At 45.3% G+C, this 6000-nt stretch overlaps 1 protein-coding gene across 1 annotated transcript in view; it reads right to left on the reverse strand.

The window, feature by feature from the left end:
- LOC139227891 (C4b-binding protein alpha chain-like) overlaps nt 1-5519 on the reverse strand; it is a 252040-nt gene extending 246521 nt beyond the window's left edge. The window contains exons 1-2 of the mRNA XM_070859024.1: nt 5445-5519; nt 3853-4038 (exon numbers count right to left, since the gene is read on the reverse strand). The gene's annotated coding sequence lies outside the window, so the exon portion shown is untranslated. The remainder of the gene's footprint in view (nt 1-3852; nt 4039-5444) is intronic.
- Between the last annotated feature and the right edge of the window lie 481 nt (nt 5520-6000).

The raw sequence follows: 6000 nt of genomic DNA on the forward strand, positions 1-6000 counted from the left end.
GATCAAAAGGCTTTCAATGGTGCTTTTCACTCTATCTCCACAAATACTTTATTGTTCATCGTCTATATACAATCAAGAACAGCCTTCATTTCAATGACAACCTGTGCAATTATCAGCTGAATACATCACCATCACCTTAGCATGCAAGACATAATGTTGTGAACTCGGATTCCTCTATACATCACTATCATAGCAATTGCAAAGGTTGTGCACATAAGAATTGACAAACCAAGCAAATGGAGGAGGGAGCCATGAAAAGTTGGCCTGGAATAATGATTGGGCTGAAAGTTACCTCAACAACACGTTTAATGCAGTACAATGCCACAATAGGCTTCACAGGAGCGTTATCAAACTAAATTTGACACCGATCCACATAAGGAGATGTTAGGGCAGATGACAAATGCTTGGTCAAAGAGTTGGTTTTAAGGAATGTCTTGAAGGAGGAAAGAGAGGGAGAGAGGTTTAGGGCAGGAATTCCAGAGATTAAGGCTTCGACAGTTGAAGGCAAGGCCACCAATTGTGGAGCGGTTAAATTCGGGGATGAGTAAGAGGCCAGAATTAGAGGAGCACAGATATCTCAGAGGGTTGTAGGGCTGAAGGAGGTTGGGAAGATAGGGAGGGGCGACACCACAGAGGGATTTGAAAACAAGGATGATAATTTGAAAATCGAGGCATTGCTTAAGCGGGAGCCAATGTACGGCAGCAAGCACAAGGATGAAAGGAGACCGGGACTTGGTGCGAGTTCGGACACGTGCAGCAGAGTTTTGCATGACCTCAAATTTATGGAGGGTGGAAGATGGGAGGCCGGCGAGGAGTGTGTTAGAATAGTCAAATCTAAAGGCACGAATGTGGGTTTCAGCAGCAAATCAGCTGAGGTTGGGGCAGAGTCCGGCAATATTACATAGGTGAAAATAAGTGGTCTTCTCTACCAGATGTAACAATCTTACATGAATTAGTTCAGACAGGTTTTTAACTTAGTCCCTACTGAACATGGGACACAGTATGATTATGTTACTCAGGGACATTATGAGATTGGCTGGGAAGTGAAAGTTCAGATTTGTGTAGCAGAGGAGCTCTTCTGAAGATGAGGCTGCGGTACATCCTTCCGCACCTTAAATTAGAAAAGTGCTTTAGCACTAACACAAATGGCTTAGCAAGCCAGGAAAGGGGCACCCAGAGTCTCGCGCGCAGCACTCCAGCTTTGTACAGGCAAAGGAGGTCCTCTACTCATAGAGGCCAAGAGACCTTCCAGAAAGAACGATGTGGGACCACATCAATGAGGCCATTACTGCCAGCAAAATCGTCCCCGCGACTTGGCTCCAGTGCCCAAATAAGCTTCATGACCTCAGACCACTTTTCAAGGTCAATGAATGCATCTTCAAAATCCATGTCCTACCAACTGCATCACGTGCCTCTCATACTTTTCAATGCACGACTCCCCTTGCCCCTCACTCACCTACCAACAATCTATACCGATCACTAGGCACATCTCCCATTCAAAGATTCATCTTTTTAAATTGTTAGTGTGTGAAGAGAGAAGGTAGGAGATATTTACGCAAAGGGTTTAAGTATTCAAGGCAGAGACTATTTCAGTTTTTAAGGGAAAAACTGGATTAATATTTGAATCAGATTATGATGCAGGGCAGATAGCAAGGCTGGAAAACTTGGAGGAGATGACGCGGCCCTTCTAGTCAGGGGCAAGGCTGAGCCCTTGGCTAGCGGCAGGGCTGAAAGAATACAAAATGCTGGTATCCCCATTCGTTATCCTCCTTCTCACATGCACCTCTTGCTTTCCCTCCCTCTCCTCACTACAACTCCAGGAGGAGGAGAAACACAGTCACTCGATTTCACACTCCCAGCCACCAGCTCCTCAAGGTCGACCAACAAGATCATTTGCAGTGTCCCCCACTGAAAGGCAACAGCCTTCCACCAGCCATGCTGCAGCCACTGGGGTCGCACTGCGTGATATCCATAGGATAGGCAAAGGCACACACAAGACAGTCACTAAGAGAATGCATAAGGGTGATGAGTTGATTACGATGTCATATTGGATGGATAGATGTATAAAGTTGGATTGAAAAGTTTGCTATGTGATGGCTTTTATTTCAGCATGTGGCCAAGAGGATGCTGAGATGGTCAATAACAGAGGGAAGGTAAGCTGTGGGACAAAGGTTGAAAGGGGAATTAGGGTTGAGGTCACTGGTACGGCAGCATTGCCTGACTTGCTGAGTATTTGCAGCATTTTCTGTCTTCTCAGAAACCTTTCTTTACAAACCGAGGCCTTGCAAGCATCCAGCAGCACTCCCTGCACACTTGAAAAAAACATTTGACGTGTATTGCAGCAAGCCACTACTTCAATAAATTTTTTAAAAATCCAGTCCAAAAACTTAAATGCAAAATGACATGCGAGTCCCTTTAAGAGGTGCTGACTGTACCTCTGTCAGTCTGCTGAATGTTGGATTTTCACGGTGAGGTTAGGACCCAGTGCTGAACTCAGCGCTAAGGTCCAAGTTCGTCGAGGTGATAAGTCAGAGTGTAACGTCACCCTCTCCCAAACATGCATTCCCTTTAACTAACAGCTCTGCCGGCCCTCGCAAAATAGCGGACACCAAGGGACCCACCACCAGCTGACGAATGAGTGCCAGCCGCCGTGTTTTCACAAAATTATGCCGGTAACAGGTAGCGTAAAATACACTCATTTTTAGCCTTTAGTGTTGTCCTTGATATAACTCAAGTTTTTTCTCGTATTCCCTTTTTGCAGCTGTAACTGCTTTCGATGTATCCCAACTGCAGAATAAGGCAACTCTTGGGAATGGGAGAATCATACTATCAGAAATGTTACTAATTTTAAATTTAAAAAAGCTGTCTCTGAGCCTGAAAAGCTTGCGATATACAAAAACACCAAATATAAAGCAAGAAAAATATAACATTCCACTCCAAACCACTCTTTCATTTTTGGATGATATTGCAAAAACTTGCATATAGTTAAACAATTTCAGATCATAACCACTGTTCACATTTTTTCGGACAGCAGCTATTGATAATCATCCTGCTGCAGTCATTTACAGCTCCTAAAGACCCATCTTTTGTTTATTTTCTTGCCCCATTACCATCCCATTCTGCTTTGCATCATCATCACTTTTATCATATGGAGCCCAAGTTTGCCCCCACGCTTAGAACGGCGGAACTCCGTGAGCTGCAACGACTTTTTAGAACAAAAACCGTGCCTAAAACTTACCTCGGTATTCTCCCCGCTGCTGGAACGTTCCAGGCCCTTGGCGCAGCACAGCACAAGCTGTGGGGGACGGAGCCAGGTCCCGGCGCTGAAAACAGTGCCGGGATCTCTGCACATGCGCGCTAGAGTATGCGCGTATATGCAATAGCTCCAGGCCACCGAGGCTGCGTGGGAGGGGCCCGAAGCACGCCGCCCCTAGCCCTGGGGCTACTGCACATACGCGCTCACTGGGGCGGCGAAGATCGGACTGGACCTCCCTCGTCTTGAGCTTCAGCTCCCGCTCCCCCCAGCGCCCCCCCCCCGTTCAGGTCCGCTGCCTGCAGCTCACCCCTCCACCCCCCCAACCCGGTTCAGGTCTGCTCCCACTATCTCCCCCCGCTCACCCCCCTTTCTCCACAGATACTGCCTGGCCTGCTGTGAGCATTGCCAGCATTTTCTGTTTTTATTTCACATTTCCAGCATCCGTAGAATTTTGCTTTTGCACATGGTTAACTCAGTGACTGTTAGTGAGTTGACCTGGAAAACTTAAACACAAGTATTAATTAACTATTTTTCAGCTTCCCAACTTCAGCTGAAAAAGGGCAACTGAAACTAATTCTGATCCTGTATTGAATTACCTTTGCATATTGGTGGGTTCTGGTCCCACTTTCCAGTTGCTGTACAAGTAAGTTCTCGTGGACCAATCAATGAAAATTCAGCATTACATGAATATTCTGCTACCATTCCATATTCCCAGTTCGGCTGATAAACTGGTGTTGGAGTTCTCCCATTACTAATAGGTGGAAGATCATCACATGTGACAACTGGGGATAAATGAAATTCAGTTAATGTTGTGAACAGACTGTCAGATTAAAAATTTAACTTCATGGATTAAAATCAGTCCAGCTCAGTAACACAGCACACTAGTGAACCAATACACTGCAGCACAATGCAGCACAATGGCATTCTTCTACCCTTGCTCCACTGTACTCCCCCTGACCGACCCTCAAAAGCCCACAGCAAAGTCCCGATCACATCCAGATGCGTTAGTTGACCGCAGCCATTAAGCTTTAACTTTCCCTGAGCACTTGTTTCCTTCTTCCTGAATGTACTTGACGGTGGAAGATTTTCTCTACTTGTAATAAAGTCACAAATTTATTTATAGAGAACTGTTCTAGGGTCTTGCTCTGCATTGAATACAGAGGAAATCCCCCTTGGCTGTGGGAACATCTCGCCTGAGTGAGAAGGTTGTGGGTTTTAAGTTGTGGGATGGGAAAAGAGGAGTGATAATCAGGAAAAGGGACAGAGAACCAGAAGAAAAGATAGAAGAGGACTGAATAATAAAAGCTGGAATAGAGACAAGCAAAAGAGATAATGGGGGGATTTGGAGGCAGGGGGTGGCGGAGGGAAGTGAAAGATTTAAACCTCTAAAACCCAACCCCAATCCGCCTACTTTCACCTTTTACTCAGGTGGGACAGGGGAGGTCAGCCAACCCACTGCAAGAATATTTGGCCCCTTGAGCCTACTCCGCTATTCAACAAGATCATAGCTGATCTTCTACCTCAACTCCACTTTCCTGCACTGTTCCCCATATCCCTTGATTCCCTTCATATTCAAAAATCTATCGATCTCTGTCTTGAATATACTCAACGACTGAGCATCCACAGCCCTCTGGGATAAAGAATTCCAAAGGTTCACCACCTACTGAGTGAAGAAATTTCTCCTCATCTCAGTCTTAAATGGCCCATCCCTTATTCTGAAACTGTAATCTCTGGTTCTAGACTCCCCAGCCAGGGGAAACATCCACCTTGCATCTACCCTGTCAAGCCCTGTAAGAATTTTGTATGTTTCAATGAGATCAGCTCTCATTCTTTTAAACTCTAGAGAATATAGGCCGAGTCTACTCAATGTCTCCTCGTGTCAATCAGGCTGGCTTCCAGGCGGGAAGCTTTCTGGCCGGGAGGAGCATTACGTCACACGCCACTATGGAGTTAAAACTCCACAGCATGCTGGAAAACCTGGACTTCCAGGTTTCCCACTGTCTACTGGATTCCCCCTGCCCCCCCACCCCACTCCGTGTGGGTGGGAAATGGGAAAACCCGGCTTCTGTATCTCCTGATTTACCACGAGCAATACCAAAGAAGATCCAGTAGAATACAAGTGTAAGGCTGGTTAATCATTTTTGCACAAAATATTTCTCCCTCTAAAGAAAATAGAACCCTAACTTACTGTCGCAAGTTGGGACCTGGCCATCCCAACCGGTAGAAACACAAAGCCGGAATGGCCTACCAACTATCCTGTACCTAGAAAAAGTAAAAACAATCCAGTGTAAAAGGAAAATAAAAATTACTCATCAGACAAAAAGCTTAAAGTTAAATTCAAGTGGCACAATATACTGATTAGAAAACAGATGCAAGAGTTATAGCAAAAATAAAGAAATTGCAGTTATTTAGTGCCTTTCGCAGCCTCTGGATGCCCCAAAGTGCTTTACAGCCAATTAAATACTTTTGTAGTCACTGTTGTAAAGTAGGAAGCGCAACAAGCAATTTGCGCACAGCAATTATCCCACAAACAGCAATGACATAATGGCCATACAATGTTTTAGTGATATTAGTTGAGGGAAATATACTGGCCAGGACACCAGAGAGAGCATAGCTCGATTTTTTATATCCACCTGAGGGAGAAAAGGGGGCCTTGGTTTAATGTCTCATCTGAAAGATTGCATCAATTCCTCAGAACTCCACTCAAGTGCAAACCTAAATTGTGTGCTCAAGTCCCTAGAGCC

Source organism: Pristiophorus japonicus, chromosome 17, assembly GCF_044704955.1.
Source record: "Pristiophorus japonicus isolate sPriJap1 chromosome 17, sPriJap1.hap1, whole genome shotgun sequence".
Classification (NCBI taxonomy): domain Eukaryota; kingdom Metazoa; phylum Chordata; class Chondrichthyes; family Pristiophoridae; genus Pristiophorus; species Pristiophorus japonicus.